Here is an 18,050-nt window from a genome sequence, read left to right as displayed (position 1 = left end):
AGCTAAACCAGAAACTAGAAGTAAAATCCAAAGTAGTGGAAATTGAGTATAGTGTACAATGAGTCACGTTAAGAGGTTCCAACTTAGCCATTTTTAAGGTTGGGCTCTGGAGAAGCCGGAAAGAAGTATGTTAAAGTATCGTAAGCAACCCTCCTTTTTGCCTCTCTCCAGGGTGACTTGTATCAATGCGTGTCACGTTCTTCACAAAATGTGGCCTACTTGTCATTTGCGAGAAGAGCTCATGTTGTAAATAGTGGGGTGTTGGAATTTCTGAAAAGTAAAAGATACCGTTTAAATCACTTTTGGTACCTTAGTCATTTGAAATGTTTCCTTAAAACGTTTTGTATCAGGGGCGTCTGGATGGCTCAGCCCGTTAAGTGTCCCACTCTTGATTTGGGCTCAGGTCAGGCTCTCATGGACCTGAGGTCATGTGGGCCTGCAGACTGTTGAAGCTTGTCACTCTGCCCCTCCCCTGCTCACCCTTTCTTAAAACAACAACAATAACAAAAAGCAAAAAACAAAAACCCTTGCCTCAAAAAAAAAAAATTTATTTCAGTCTAAGACCCTGGATGTGGAACCTGAGGGTCTTATGTAACTATTTTTCATTTAGCATTTTCTCCAGTACATTTGTGGGTCCTTTAATTTATAAAGTATAGATGCTTGTTTTTCAGTGCTGCTAAGTTTAGTCAAAACAATGTTTTTGATAAAACAATACTTTTAAATTTTTTCAAAATTGGAATGTGAAACTCTTGCCTCATATGTTGGCTCTTTATGAAGTGTTTTTGTATGTAAGTTGACTGCTGGTGTAAAAAGTTACATTGTCTAAATTTATCTTGTCCTTGCCAAGTTTATTAGTCTGAAAAAGCTAGCTAGCAAAAATGTCCCCAGAGTTATCACATTGTCATTGACCCAAATCTTGGCGTTTCTACAAAAAAAAAAAAAAGTCATAATGAGAATGGTTTTTTATACAACATTTATGCTATGCAGACTTCTAGGCGAATGATACGTAGATCTGTAGAGGACGCATGTGAAGTTGTTTTTCCAGTAATGGTTTACTACTGCAGGGTTCTATGGTGACATAAGCATGAAATGTATAGTAAAGAGACCTAGGTTACAGTCCCAATTTTTTGTCACTTTAGACAGGTCAGTCTCTGAGCCTCATTTCCTCAACTAGAAATGGAAATATATAATTCATAGGATTCAAAGTCAAATGAGACTGTACGTAAAAGCACTCTTAACATAATGAATTGATATAGATGTTAGTGTTTGTTATTATCACCTTTATCAGATCTGGGCAGTTTTCAACCAATAATAAACTATACATAATATGACTAGAGAGAAATTTTAATTAAATATAAGTAGTGTGAGGGGTGTCTGGGTGGCTCAGTTGATTAAGCACGTGACTCTTGATTTCATCTCAGGTCATGATCCAGGTTCATGAGTTCGAGTCCTACAATGGGCTTCATGCTGACAGCGCAGAGCCTGCTTAGGATTCTCTCTCTCTCTCTCTCTCTCTCTCTCTCTCTCTCCTGTTCCTCCTCCTCCTCCCTCCACCCAAGAAAAATAAATAACTAAACTTAAATATATATAGTGTGAGATGTCATGAAATATGCTAATCTGGATCCTATATTTAAACTGTTATTTATAAAACGGTATTTTGTATTATAAGGATAACATCTCCATAATAAGCTTAAGAGTTTTAGAGAGAGTGCATATATATGAAACATTATTTTTTTCATGGTATCCCAAGATTCATGATATTAAAAAATATGTATATAGCTATTATAACAAGGTAGGCTAACTATATAGTGGTTAGTTATGTTAAAATGTGTTAATTCATAACTGCCCAGGTTTTCAGCTAAAATTACTGACAAAGATCTATAGCATTTGTAATTTGAGCCTTAACATTGAAAAAAGCAAATACGTTTATTTGTCATTACTAACACACCAATTCTAATTCATGATAATATAAATTTAAAAAATAACATCTATGATACACATCTTCCTTAGCACTGTGCTTTTATCTGTATTTAACCTAAGTACTTTTACCTGTATTATCTCATTTAATCTTCAGAGCATTTTTTATTTGATAGATACTGTTTTAATCTGCATTTTTCAGATAAGGAAATTGAAGCTTGGAGAAGATAGATAACTTTCCTAAAGTCTGTGTAGCAGTCAAGATAGGTTGCAAGAACAAATAACTCCCAAATCTCAAAAGGTTTATTCCTTGCTTATGTTATGAGTTCATCATAGGTCAGCAAAAGGACCGAACACATAATAATCACTCAAGAATCCCCTGGAGCTGTTGGGAAAAAATAATAGAGTCTTGAAATATAGGCTTTTGACAGGTGGAGAGAAAGGGTGGAAGTATGTGTGTTCAAAATAACAACAAGGTTGCAGAAGCAGAAATTATTCTAGAACCGTTGGGATTGCTTTAATTGAGTTAAAGCATTTCTGTTCTACAGTAGTGAGAGAGAAGTGGGACAGCCAAATACATAAGGCAGCAGAAGTTCTAGGGCCTCAAATACTCATGTCAGAGAGCCCAACAAACTAAAGGGATTGTTAGAGTGTTGGTGCATTCTGCTTTCAAAATAGACAGTAGGCTTCCATGAAACAGTTTCCTGTGCTTCTTTATTTTCTTTATATCTTTCTAATCCTTTTTTGGTTTTTGTGTTTGTTTGTTTGTTTGTTTTGGTTCTATTCAACTTTGAAAAATCCTATTTTTTGTTCCACTCAACTTCAAAAAGCCCACCTCAATCAAGGACTTTGGTTTCAGATCCGGGTTTGGTCCCCACTTTGCCACTTAATTAACTGTAACTTGTGCAGGGTATTTAAGCTGTGTTTTGGCTTTTCTCATCTGTAAAATAAGAATAAGAAAACCAGCTGCACAGGGAGTTTTCAAGATCAAATGACATAATACATGCAAAGTCTTTAGCCCAAAACTGCAGTGTTTCCTCGCTGGTGAATGGTGGCAGTTGTTAAAAAAATAATCATTATTAGGAGCGCCTGGGTAGTTCAGTTGGTTAAGCATCTTGATCTCGACTCAGGTCTTGATTTCAGGGTCGTGAGTTCAAGCCCTGTGTTGAACTCTGCACTGGGTGTGAAGCCTACTTAAGAAAAAATCATCATTACAACTGAAGGAATGGAATAATGTGATTGAAAAGAAAAGTGATTCCAAGAACTATTTCACAGAAAGAGCTGGGAGAACCTGATATTTTGCCTCCTAGATAGTCGAGGAAACATTAGTCAAATACAATTATAAGATTTTTAACCTCAGAAACTGCGGTTAGGAATTAAGGCAGGGCTTTAGAGAGGTCTCAACATTTTAACTAAGCTTTGAAGAACTGAGCATGTCCTCATGATGAAGCAGAAACTGTTTACTCATTGATCCACTTACAGTGCAGTACAGTGTATGAATTGGGAAAATCAAGTAGACTCTGTTTAATAGGGTTAGTAAAGAGGTAGAGTGGAATGCGCTGCAGGAAAAGTAAGCTAGGCCCAAAAGATAACAAATCAGTGCCTATTATGAATTATACACTACTAAAAGTCTTCAGATTCCCTGTTTCATTTAAGGTTCAGATACCCATACAAAATGATGTATTGACAGGAAAATAGTTTTAGAGAGGTTTACTCATTTGTTCAGAAATCTCATAGATAATAAGTAATGAAACTGGAATTTGAAACCAGGTTGTTCTTTAGCTTTGAAGCTTAGACCATTTTCAATATGATGACATCTCTAAATTAAAAAGAAGAAAAAAAACATTCACTCTAGCACTTAAAAAATATAAAGCACTTTCATATGTATTTGGTTTTTATCACTAGTTATTAATCCCATCTTGTAGATGGGAAAATCAAAATGCAGCAAGGTTATTCAAGGTCACAGAGTGAGTAAATAGCAGATTGGGAATGCAACCCAAGCTTTCTGACTGCAAAGCCTCAGGTCTTTCCAATATCCTTTTAAGGAGTCTGGAGCTTCTTCTGCAGGCAGTGGAAAGAGCCAGTGAGCATTTTGAGTAGGGGGATGACATAAATGTTTAAAAAGATTAGTTTGGGATACCGTGTGGGATGGACTGGAATGGAGAGAGACGGGACACTAGTTACTAGGCTATTTCAAAAAGAAGCTGATAATGATGTAGACCTGGACAAGAGATTCAGTAAGAATAAGATAGAGGAAACAAAACAGAGGCATTTGGAAAGAGAATTTGTAGGATTGCATCTGCAGTGAGGAGGGAGAAGTAAATACTGCAGAGTCAGTGAGTGTCTGACTTACTCATTTCTGCATCCCCAGGGCAAGCATAGTTCCCAGCGCATGTCAGGCACTTAATAAATAGTTGTTAACTCTGGAAGTAGATAAAGACCTTTAAGGATGGTAGAGTAAAAAAGAAGTCCAAGGACAAAAAGGCGAAAAGAAGAAAATGTCTCATATTCTTGGTAGAAATAAAAAAAGCAGAGTGCAAAAGAAACCATGAAGTGAGGACACCCTGGGTGGCTCAACTGGTTAAGCATCCAACTCTTGATTTCGGTTCAGGTCATGATCTCATGGTTTGTGGGTTCGAGCCTCCACACTGACAGTGTGCAGCCTGCTTTGGAGTCTCTCTCTCTCTGCCTTTCTCCCACTTGCACACATGTGCACACACACACTCTCTATCTCAAAAAAAAAATAATCTGAGAAAAGGTGCAAGAGTGTGAGATGCCACAGAGAGGCATTTTTGGTAGAGGATCAAAGGTAGTGTCACTGAAGAAAAGGCCAGCAGGGGAAAGCAGAAGTCAACATGCAAACAGTTAAAGAGAAGAATGAGAGGAAGAACTAGAGGCAAGGAACACAGAGCACACTTTGTTGGTAAAGGGAAATAAGGCAATGAGATGACAGCTTGAGGGAGAATCAGGGTGAAGGAAGAATTGCAAAGGCCAGAAGACAGGTGAGGTTCAAGGGAGAAGAGCCAATGGACGGGGTAGATTGGAAATACAAGCAAAATAAGGTCTTAAGGAAACAAGATGAGTTTGAAAAAGCACAGGTGAAGTGGTCAGGATTTAGATATACAGCTATTGGCATACTTCACAGAGTAGAGAGGTTGAAGACAAGATTCTAGGCAAGTGATTATAGACAGTGATTGCAAAAGGTGATGAGCAAAAGACTAAGGAAATCCTTAGAGAATGATGAAGAGGAGTGGCCAGAGAAAGTTATGAAAATTCACTGTCACATAAACCAATACACAACTGGCCAAATTTGAGAGAAGTAAGAAGCAGCCAAAAGTGTCTATTGTTGCATAGTAAGGAATGAGGACTAGAAATTGATGGTGTCCACCCAGTGATATTTGTACAAGAAGTTCATGAACAGAAGCCTTGGAAGTCCTTTATTCAGTTAAAGCTGATAAATTTTCATGGGCCAACTTTGCAACTAACTCAAAATTTTTAGGGTGAATAACAAATCCCTTTGTCTATAAGTGATAAATTTAAAACATGATGCTAATAAGTTTTTCTTTCAAATGATGTGAATTTTGACTAATCATGATAAGTCCGTTTAAAAAGCATTTGAAGCAAGAGTCACCTGAGTGGCTCAGTCAGTTAAGCGTTTGACTTAATTTCGGCTCAGGTCATGATCTTATGATCCCTGGAGCCTGCTTTAGATTCATTCTCTCTCTCTCTCAAAAAAAAAAAAAAAAAAGTTATTAAAAGCATTTGAGTTGCCCCTGGGTGGCCAACATCAGTTCAGGTCATGATCTCACAGTTCCTGGGTTCAAGCCCCATTTCAGGCTCTGTGCTAACAGCTCAGAGCCTGGAGCCTGCTTCAGACTCTGTGTCTCTCTCTCTGACCCTCCCCAGCTCAACCTCTGGTCTCTTTCTCTCTCAAAAATAAAGAAACATTTAAAAAAAAATTTGAAGCAAGTGAAACTAGGAAGCCTATTTCTGTAAATCCCATTTGTTCATTCACACATTGCCTTCATCCAACAAATGTTGATTAGGTGTCTACCATATACTTTGCTAAGTACGGGGAACCTGGGCAATAAACAAGAAAGACATCATCCTGGCCTTCATACTGACATAAATAAATAAAATATACTTATAAATAAAAACATGCAAAAATTAACAGAGGTGTGTTAGAATAGAGAAGTTATTGGTGATTTTACTTTTGATTTTCCTTTAAAGTATTTTAAAATTTTTAGTTTTTTTTGTTTTTTGTTTTTTTGAGAGAGAGAGAGGGGGCACAAGTGAGTGAGGGTGAAGAGAGAAAATTCCACAAGAGGCAGAGAGAGAGAGACAGAGACAGAGAGAAGCAGGACTCACCTGAAGGAGGGCTCAAGCTCACCCGGTGGGGGGGTTTATGCTCACCCAATGCAGTGCTTGGGCTCACCCAGGGTGGAACTCGAACTCACAAACCATGAGATCATGACCTGAGCCAAATTCAGATGCTTAACCGACTGAGCCACCCAGGTGCCCTTAAATTAGTTTATAAAATGTCTTATAGCAAGTAATGACACATTCACGGTGGAACTTACAAACGCAGTCCTTGGATTTTAAATCTCTTGTTTAGCTAGGAAAGCTCTCAAGATGGTGATCCCAGGTGAATTTAACTCACAGATATTGTACCAGTTATGTATCACCACCAAAATGCTCCCTAACAAGCCACCCTAAAGGTCAGTGGATTAAATAAAAACCATTTATTATTCCTTAGAAATCAATATGTTATTAGTTCTCTCCAGCTCTTCTGGAATTAGCTGCCTTCACTCCTTTTCTGAGTCATCTGTGGGTTAGGTACGTGGATCTACTAATTTGGGCTGAATGCTCATGTTTGGGGCCAACTGTCTGTCCTTCGGTCTAGAAAGGCCTTGGCTCTTTTCCATCAACTCTTACATTCTTCCAGTAGGTAAGTCTGAGTATGTTCTCATGATGAAGGAGAGACTGTTTAGTCATTTATCCATTTACTTACTGGGTCTCCCTTGTGTCAGTCACTCTATAAAGGAACCAAAGAAAGTCAAATGAGAAATTGCACCTTCTGTCAAGGAGCTTGCCATCTAATGGGAGAGACAGGCAAGTAAACCAGGGACTACAGTGTAGTATGGTAAGTGCTGCGATTGTGGCATGACAAGCCCGCACGGGCACAGTGGAAGACCTTCCAAATCAGAACAATTAAGTATGGAGTGATGATTGCAAGTGTTACAGAGGAGGTAATCCTTGAGCAAGTTTTCAGGGGAACAGAAAAGCTCAGTGAGATAGAACATCGTGACATTCTTGGAGAACTCTGATATTGTGATGGAGGGTATAGGAAAGGCACATATGAAGGAATAGCATTAAAGAAAGCTATTCAGGAAAGTATAGTATTTAAGGTTCTTCTGATTGCAAAGAACAAATTCTGACTGCAAACAACAAATCCAGTTGGTTAAGCTGACTTTCCCAGAAGGATATTGGGGTATCTCACAGACTTTTGGGAATTGTATAACCAGGGAAATTCAGTAATAGGAATCCAAAAATTCCTCCTGGCAGGCTGTAAACAACTCTCTGTCTCTTTGCATCTCAGTTCAAATTTTCAGTTTTCCAGGAAAACAGGTCTATTTGGGCAGCTTAGGTCAGATTTCTACCCCTCTATCACACAGCAGTGACTAGACTGCAAGTTAGTGGATGTTTGTGGCTGCTCCACCCCTATTCTGGGGAAGGAGGAGTCACTGTGAGCTGTTGTGGCTGGCCCTAAGGGATATCTGTTGTGTTCTATTATTTATTTGCCTTTCCCTGCATGTGCAATGGCAAAGATGCCTCCAGCCTATATGAGCTAGACATTCTGGGAGCACCTGGGTGGCTCAGTCAGTTGAGTGTCCAACTCTTGATTTCAGCTCAGATCATGATCTTAGAGTCATGGGATCGATCCCCATGTTGGGCTCCTCGCTGAGCATGGAGTCTGCTTGAGATTCTCTCTCTTTCTCTCCCCCTCACCCCTGCTCACATGCACTGTCTCACTCTCTCTCTAAAATAAAAATAAACAAAATATGATCTAGCCATTCTAGTACAAAAGCTCTGCCCTTGTTATCTTTCCAAGCCCAGAGATACCTCCAACTGGTGGAAGGAATGTCTTGGGGTTATTGCTTTCCTTGTCCTGATCTCTGGATGTAAAATGCCCATTCTTTCAGCTCTGGCACAGTCCCATCTAGGTGTGCTTCTTCCCGGTCTTGCAATATAAGGACTAAATAAATGGTTAGCATAATTATACCACTACACTCTGTAAATAATTGTTTGGGGACAAGGATTGTAATGGTTGCTACAGAAAGAAAGGGAGGAAAAGAAAACAATGATAGTTCTACTGAGTAAATTTTAAATTTTAGACATTGCAGCAGTACTTATGCAGACCACTCATTCCTGCTACTGTTAGTGAGAGTATAACTGGCCCATTGCAAGTTTCCTTGTTTGCAGCTAATATCTCAGCTGACTGAGGCTTTTGCCTACTAGGGTGGTCTATGGCTTCATTTCTAGAGGTCTAAGCCCTTGGTGATCATCAGCATCAATTGTATCAAAGCAAACAAAGACAATGCAGCAGATTGGAGACAACTCTGAGATGGAATGACAGGAAAACAAGGAATATTTGTTCAATTGATAGTCTCCATTTTACAGATAATGAAACTAAAGAGCAGAGAGTTTAGATGAACTCTCAAGTGACAAGGTCAGGATTTCAACTTGTGCTGTCTGGCCCTAAAACAACCCTTCTACATAGTTACATTATACTGCCTCTATGCTCAGTGTGGAGATGGAGTCTGGGCTCTAAGCCTTTTTTTTTTTAATAAAAAAATTTTTTAAATGTTTATTTCTGAGAGAGAGAGAGAGAGAGAGAGAGAGAGAAAGAGAGAGAGCGCCGGAGAGGGGCAATGAAAGAGGGAGACGGAATCCAAAGCAGGCTCCAGGCTCTCAGCTGTCAGCACAGAGCCTGACGTGGGGCTCGAACTTGTGAACTTCAAGATCATGACCTGAGCCAAAATCAGATGCCCAACCAACTGAGCCACTAAGGTGCCCTGATGGGCTCTGAGCCTTTTATACCCAGGACTAAGTCATGTCTTGGCTCTTCAGCTTCAGTTAGCCTTGTGACCAAGAACAAGTTGCTTAATTTTTCTAGGTTTTAGTCTTTTCACCTATAAAATGGAGATAGCTTCATGAATGGCACAATATTTATCATTTGATAAGCAGATTTATAAAATGGTGGCCATTATTATTAATTCAATAAAAATATATTGAGCACACCATGGTAGGTACTGCATGTAAGGCGGTACACAAAATGGACATAATTTCTGTGTTCCTGGATCTTCCAATAAAAAGCATCTGAACTAAGCCATTAAATGAAAATGGCAATGTGTGGTTCACACATCTGCCTCTCTCTCCTTGGATTATGAGCACCAGGAGTGACATATGGGAACATAATGAAGATGGTGAACTAGAGGACAAGTCAGGAATGATTGTTCCATGCCTGAAAACAATCAGAACTAAAGGGAGAAAGATAAGAAACAGGAGTGAAATCAAGAAAACACCCAAGGGAAAGAATCATCACCTACTTTTCTTAAGCCTAACAGATATGTCTGGATTTTACAAGAAAAGTAGAGGGAATTGATCAAGAGATTCTTGTCATAGAATAGAAAGTTAGAGTAGGTAAAACAGAAATGATCTGTGAGAGGTGGTAGATATTCTCAATACTCTGTAGAGAGCATGTTTAAAGGGAAGGAAGTGAGAAACATTCATTAAAAAAAAATTATCCTTAAGTCCTGATTTGGAGAACAGCCACAATTTGTAATATGAGCCAAGAGATAAAATCTAATTTGTCTCTCAGGGGGCCAAAATAAGCCTTTTTCAGGCTAAATTCCCCTGGCACCTAGATTGTTTTCTTCACTGTAAATGAGCCCTGGGAAAAAGAATAGGCTTTAGAGATTCTGCCCAAGCAATTCACAGGCCTTTTCTTGGTAATCACTCTGTAGCTCTTTTTTCAGTCAGGCTCACACACAGGATTTAATCTTGGTGTTTGAAAGCAAGTATTATTTTTAACATTTATCAAATATACCAAAATATCTCTAAAAGTGCCTTAGAATGTAGGTAAGGGAAGAAAAGTGATATGTATATATAAAAAGTTATATATATACATAATATATATATACATATATAAAGTGACCAAATATAAAATTCTGCAGATTTATCCTGATGACTGTGGTTATGTAATATGACCTAAATCAGTGTCACAGTTAAGGCTAACATTTACCACAATGAGATGCTATGTGGATTAATTGACGGATTATAGTATTTTCAGGAGCACCTAGCACTAACAGACTTCATTGTGGCTAAATTACAGGCAAAGTGGTTGAGAAAGTCATTGTTTCCAAGTAAATCCCAGTTTACAGTGTTTGCCATCAAACCTGTCATCTTTACCAAAACTAAAAATAGGTTTATTGTTTCAGTCAGAAATATGTATTGTTGCGGTGTGTGTGTGTGTGTGTGTGTGCGCGCGCGCGCGCGCGCATGTGTGTGATTTTTTTTGTTTAGACCAAAGGAACATCTAAAGCACAGAGATCAATCCAACTTTTACATAGATGCTTCTCTATGTGTTTGCAGCTTCAATTTAAAGGATAGCAAAGTTGGGGTGCCTGAGTGGTTCAATCAGTTAAGCTTCTGACTGTTGATCTCTGCTCAGGTCATGATCTCACAGTTCATGGGTTCAAGCCCCATGTCAGGCTATGCGCTGATAGTGTGGAGCCTGCTTGGAATCTGTCTCTCCCCCTCTCTGCCCCTTCCCCTGCCTCTCAAAATAAATAAATAAACTTAAAAAATAAAAGATAGTAAAGTTGATTTCAATTTCTGTGGTATAATTATGTTGATTGTATCAAAAAAACATGAACTGATACACTTAAATCTATGAACTGCTTACAGAAAGTTACCCATGTATATGAAATTCGTTGGGCATTTGAAATTCACAAATAATATTTCACTTCAGAATGATGATAAGTATATACATTTACCCACATATCACACATAATACATTAAGAATATCATATTGGCATATGAGCAAAATATGATAATAAAATATATGTCATTAATGTCATTACAGCCAGATACATAACAATAAAAATTTAAGATATTTAGACAAGATTTTAGGTAAGACATTTAGATTTTTAAAAAAGATATTTAGATTAAAATATTCAACAACACAGAGCACCTGGGTGGCTCAGTCTGTTGAACATCCATCTTGGGCTCAGGTCATGATCTCATGGTTCATGGTTCAATCCACATGCCAGGCTCTATGCTGACAGCTCAGAGCCTGGATCCTGCTTCGGATTCTGTGTGTGTGTGCGTCTCTCTCTCTCTGACCCTCCCCCACTCGCACTCTGTCCCTCTCTCTCCCAAAAATAAATAATAAAATTTAAAAATATTCAACAATGCATGTCTATTTTAGCAATGACATAGTTATAAAATATTTATGGCATTCTCTGATTAAAAAGAAAAAAAAAGCCAGAGATTCGTCCAGTATCTTCCTGCCGTTCAAACTGACATCTCTTCATCTTCCACACAATTGCTGATTGAGGGAGAAAATGGTTAGATCTGTCAAGAAGCTCTATATTTTCACATTAAAATTCAAAGTTACTCAGACCCAAGTAGATAGATAATAAAAGTGGCATTCCTAATCAACAAGGAAAGTATAAATTATGCAATAGATTAAGGAGCCAGTGCCCAATTGCTTGTAGGGGAAAAAAATGCACCTTGTGTCAAAATAAATTTCAGTTGGATTAAAGATTTTAATATAAAAATAAAATAATATTACTAAAAGAAAATGTAGAAAAATACTTACATAATCTTGGGAAGGGGAATTATATTGCATGAAATGTAGACCAAAAGTTGATTTTTAAAGTACATGAAAAACAAAAAATTATCTCAGAAATGACCAACAAGTAGGGGTACCTGGCTGGCTCAGTCTGTTTAGCATCTGACTCTTGATTTGGGCTCAGTCATGGTCCCACACTCAGCATATAGCCTGCTTAAGATTTTCTCTCTCTCTCTCTCTCTGTCTGTCTCTCCCTCTCCCTCTGCCTCTCCCCTACTCTCTCTGTCTCTCAGAATAATAAATAAAATTTAAATTTAAAAATGAAAAGAAAAGAAATTATCAACAAATAAGAGAAAATCCCAAACTGGAAGGGGGAAAAATTACCAAAAAATTAAAAGACAAATGCCAAACTGGAAAGGGAAAAAAGATGTGGTGTCAGGCTGTCTCAGTTGGTGAAGCCCACAACTTTTGATCTTGGAGTCATGAGTTTGAGCCCCACATCGGTGGGGTGAGATTATATTTAAAAAGGTGGTGATGGGGAGGGATGACAAAGGGCTAAGAAGTCTTACAAATCAATAAGAAAGAGATAAATAAGGTAAAGGGCTACTACAGGTAAGACAGAAAAGAAAGAAGAAATAGAGTCGTTAAAAGTGAATATTTTTCCTTTTCATCAGTAATAAAAAATGCATATTAGAAGACCATCTTTGCCTGTCTAATTGATATGGATTTATTTTTTTTTCTGGGAAAGATTTATTAGCAGCAATAACTAGCCAGCACATCCCCTCATCAAGTATATGCAGATGAGTATCATTTTAAATAGCCACTTGCACATTTCCTTTAACATCAAAGAACTTATGCTGTGTACATAATAAACGAGGATTTTAATTTTTCTGCAAGACACTTTTGCATTGTGATTATGGTAAAATGGAAGAGATTACTCTAGAAATTTTTATACCCCATTTTTAAGCTATTTATGCTCACGATAAATGGTCACATGATTATTATAAAGGTATTTGGATTCAATTATTTTCTTTTTTTTAATTTTTAAAAAATTTTTTAATAGTTTATTGTCAAGTTGGTTTCCATATAACACCCAGTGCTCATCCCCACAAGTGCCCTTCTCCATACCCATCACCCCCCCCACCCCCATCTGCCCTCAGTTTGTTCTTGGCATTCAAGAGTCTCTCATGGTTTGCCTCCCTCCCTCTCCCCCACTATTTTCCCCCCTTCTTCTCCCCCATGGTCCTCCGTTAAGTTCCTCCTAATCCTCCTGTATGTGCAAACATATGGTATTTGTCCTTCTCTGCCTGACTTATTTCGCTCAGCATAACACCCTCAAGGTCCATCCATGTTGCTACACATGGCCAGATTTCATTCTTTCTCATTGCCATGTAGTATTTGATATGGATTATTTTAAAAGATAATATCCACTGTTACAAACAGTACAAATCTCTCCTCAATTGCTCTTTGACAAAATGTCTGAAAAGTGCATACCTTTAAACCAGCAATTCCTATTCAAAATAATTCTAAGAAAATATATGTTCAGGAAGTAATTAATTAATGATGTGTGCCACAAGATGTTTACTGCAGTTTCCTTCTTTGCTTTTCCCCTCCTTCCCTCCTCCCCTGTCTCTCTCTTTCTATCTCCTTTTTCTTTTGGGCTTATGTTTGGCACTGGTGAAAAATAGAAAATTAAAATGTCCAACAAAAAGAGTACTGGTTAAATAAGATATGGTAAATCATTCAACAAAACATCTAATGCTAGTCAGCCAATAAAAATGACTCTGTAGTCAATACAGTTGAACTTGAACAATGGGGAAATCAAGGGTACTAACCTCCATGCAGTCAAAACCATGTAATGTATAACTTGTTATAATGTATAACTTTTGACTCCCCCAAACTTAACAACTAATAGCTTAGTGTTGACCAAAAGCCTTACCGATAACATAGTCAATCAATTAACACATATTTTGTATTATGTGTATTAGATACTATATTCTTACAATAAAGTAAGCTGGAGAAAAGGAAATGTTATTAAAATCACAAGGAAGAGAAAACATATTTACAGTACTGTACTATATTTATTGAAGAGAATCCACAAATAAGTGGACTCTGTTCAAACCTGTCTTGCTCAAAGGTCAATTGTGTAAATGAAAAATGTTCACTGCATATTGGGGTGTGGTTTTTTTTGCTTTTATGATTTTTAAATTGTTTTAAATTTCAGTTTAGTTAACACAGTGTTATATTAGTTTCAGGTGTGCAATGTAATGATTCCACAATTCCATACCACAATATGTTGTTAAATTAAAAACATTGGGATACAGAGCAAAATGCATTGGCTGGAGGGTGGGTGGTGTGTCTTTTTATATCCTTTTCACTGTCCTTCTCTCCACCACCACCATACCCACAAACACGCTTAATGGAAAAGTATTGGAAAGACATAATAAGCAATGGGGAAGGGAGATTATTAGATTATTGAATGTTCTTCTTTTGCCTGTGATTATTTTCTAGTTTAACTACAAAGAGCAGGAATTATTTTTTATAAGCAAATATATTTTCAAATTAAACATATAATGGTACTTAGTGGTTGCCTTTTCAAACTATGTAAGAATCATCAGATAGCCAGTTGGTTAAGTATGGTTTAATTCCAACATCCTGGTAATTGTGATCCAAAATTGAGGGGGGAAAAAATAAATTTTAAGATGCTGTTGAACTGGCAGGGTATATTTTATTTCATAAGGTATTATTTATAATCACTATTTTTATTGTTGTTATAGAAATGTTTTATACACAACAATGCTGAGGTAAAGAGTCTGTGTCCTGACAAACATCAGAACATCACATCTAAAGTAAATAATGATTTCCTCCTTTAAATATAACAAAGATGTGGGAAGATGTAGTAGGCAAGAAGGCTCTGTGTTACCATGGGGATGATTAAGATCCATGGTGCAAACCACCCTCCCTCTAGCTTCAGGGTCAGTGACTCACTAGCTCATAGAAAAGTCAACAAATACATACAGGCATACCTGCTATCTGCACAAAGGGATTTTCATTACCCAGAGAACTGCTGTAAAATATTATTCAGACAAATTAAGGAAAATCAATCTAAATTAGTGTTTTACAAATTCTAATTGGGAGGTATTTATGATGCATGAGAAGACAAATTCTTAACCCAGGTCACTCCAAAACAGATTAAAAATTGATGTGCACACTTATTAAAGTCATTAAAGCAAAATCATAAAACACTTCTATTTGTATTTCAATTTTTAAAATTTTAATTAAAAACATTTTTTAATGTTTATTTATTTTTGAGAGAGAGAGAGAGACCAAGTGCTAGTGGGGGAGGAACAGAGAGAGAGGGAGACACAGAATCCAAAGCAGGATCCAGGCTCTGAGCTGCCAGCACAGAGCCCAATGTGGGGCTGAACTCACCAGGGGTGAGATTACGACCTGAGTCAAAGTCATGACCTAAGCCCAAGTCAGATGCTTAACTGACTGAGCCACCCAGGTGTCTGTTTAATTTTTTTAAATGTTTATTTATTTTTGAGAGAGAGAGCATGCTCAAGGCAGAGGAAGGACAGAGGGAGACAGAGGATCTGAAGCAGGATCTGCACTGACAGCAGAGAGCTGGATGCAGGGCCCGATCTCATGAACCTTGAGATCATGACCTAAGCCAAAATCAGATACTTAACTGACTGAGCCATCCAGGCGCCCTCAATTTTTTTTTTCAATTTTTTTTAAAAAAAAAACAGCATTTATTAAGTGATGCCTGAATGCTTCAGTCGGTTAAGCATCCGACTTTCAATTTTGGCTTAGGTCATGTTCTCAGGATTCAAGAGATTGAGCCCTATGTCAGGCTCTGTGCTGAGTGTGGAGCCTACTTTGGAGTCTCAATCTCTCTCTGTCTCTGCCCTACCCCCACTTGTGCTCGTGTGCACACGGACTCTCTCTCTCTCAAAACAAATAAACATTTTTTTTAAAAAAACAATATTTAAGAGCACCTGGATGGCTCAGTCGGTTAAATCCAACTTGGGCTCAGGTCATGATATCAGGGTTTGTGAGTTTGAGCCCTGCCTTGAGCTCTGTGCTGACAGCTCAATTGGGAGCCTCCTTCAGATTCTGTGTCTCCTTCTCTGCCTCTCTCCAGCTCATATACTGTCTCTCTGTCTCTCAAAAATATAAATATTAAAAATTTTTAAAAAGAAACAGTACTTATTAAAACATTCCCCAGTATAGACTTGTGATTTATCAATTTTGAGGATTGATGTTAAACTCTGGGGCCAGTCAAGAGAGTCAACAGTCTGTCTGGGGACCCAAAATAGCCATTCATCAATTCATTCATTTGTTCAGTAAAATTTATTGAGAAGCTACTATGTGCCAAGCAATGTGCAGGGCATTAAGCATTAAAGAATACCTAAAACTTGCTTCCTACCCTTAAAAGGTCACCTTTAGAGGAGAGAAACATAAATAAATCACCACTATAGACTAATCTCAGTGACTGCTGTACTGACTACTCCTTAGTGCAGAACTTCTTGCCATGGCTCCTCATGAATCAATCCTGGGTGGCCATGTTCTGCACAGAGTGACCAGTACACTTCTCTTTTTCACCAGCTTTCCTCATCGTTGCTAGGAAAAGGCGTTGATCCAAAAAATTCCCCCAGAATGAGGGGGAGTAATGATCATATGATTTCTTTAAGAGTTTCAGTGTGAGATACAGAAGGCAAGTTAGTAGTTGGAGCAGAAAAGATTCTTAGAGAGAGACGATTATAAGCCTTCAGAGGACTAAAGTAATGAGAAGCAGGGCAGAGGAGAAGAGCATTAGAGGCAGCAGCAGATGAAGGAAGAGAAAGGAATCATGATTACCTTCATGGTGAAGGATCAGTGCCCTGCACCTGAAGAAAGGCCAATGATATAACCTAGTTCTAGGACTGTCTTGATTGCTGAATGTTATTTAATATAAGACAAACCTCATCATATGGCACTAAGGTAGAAAAAGAGGATTTGAAATTTCACAGTGGTATCTGATTTGGTTATGACAGAATAATGGATTTACGTCTCACAGTAAATAACCACAAAACTGGATAAAATAAATGAAGCAAATTTTTTGAGACATTGGGCAGTAGCCAGCACAGATCTGCGATCCTTGAGAGAAAGGGAACAAAAAAGGTGGTAATCATAAAGCAATTTAACATTTATTTAATGAGCAAAGAGAATATTAAACATCTATTTGGGAATAGTTTGCATGAATCCCCTTAACACTCACTTTATTTCTAGAATCATCATAATCTAGAAGCTCTCATATGCAATCCAACAAATGTATGATGATAGAGCATCAATGCAATATATTACAAGCTTCCATGAGCCTTCATAAGAGAGCAGTAGTTAACATCAGGCCCAGTGCAATAGTTAAGGGAGTTACTTTTATAAAAATTAGACTGTGGTCATGACTGTTCATAGTAGATTGAACAACTAATGTAATTCTCTAGAAATCTGACCTGTGGTCCTACAAAATATTTGTAAATGGTCAACTGTGAGTTCATACTTGGAAATAAACAAAGAACTCAACAATATATGCTTAAATCTGCTTAGGTGAATTATATACTTGAAATTCAGTAGCTCACTGTAAGGAAAGACATACTATCCATTAACACTGAAGAAACCTTTGTGAAAACAAAGGGTAGTGTGATTGGCACTAAAACCTGTTGCACAAAAAAATGGAAATTTTTCTTAAAGCAGATATAAAGAATTGTTATTTAAAAAGGAAATACTGTGGGGTGCCTGGGTGGCTTAGTCGGTTAAGCGTCCGACTTTCGCTTAGGTCATGATCTCGCGGTTCGTGGGTTCGAGCCCCGCGTCGGGCTCTATGCTGACTGCCAGCTCAGAGCCTGGAGCCTGTTTCAGTCTGTGACTCCCTCTCTCTCTGACCCTCCCCTGCTCACGCTGTCTCTCTCTCTCTCTCTCCTAGAAATAAATAAAACATTTAAAAAAATAAAATAAAATAAAAAGGAAATACTGAAACATGAAAATGGAGGCTACATCATTTGGGCTATTCTGGATAATACAAACAGTCATACATAACCTGCTAATTGTATAAAATTAATTAGCACTCCAACATGTCATACTATTATTAATGAAAATGTATTAACCCCACTGTGCTATTAAGATACAGACTAAGATTTTGGTAGCAAAGAGACTCTCGTGTAACAGTTTGGATGTGAGCGCTTCAGGCTATTGAAGGGGTGTGTTTCTGCTCCATGAAGTCATTGGGGTCCCA

Source organism: Hyaena hyaena, unplaced genomic scaffold (assembly GCF_003009895.1).
Source record: "Hyaena hyaena isolate Hyena2069 unplaced genomic scaffold, ASM300989v1 scaffold_111, whole genome shotgun sequence".
NCBI classification, from domain to species: domain Eukaryota; kingdom Metazoa; phylum Chordata; class Mammalia; order Carnivora; family Hyaenidae; genus Hyaena; species Hyaena hyaena.
The sequence above is the reverse complement of the archived record's forward strand: the minus strand, read 5'-3'. Positions refer to the sequence as shown.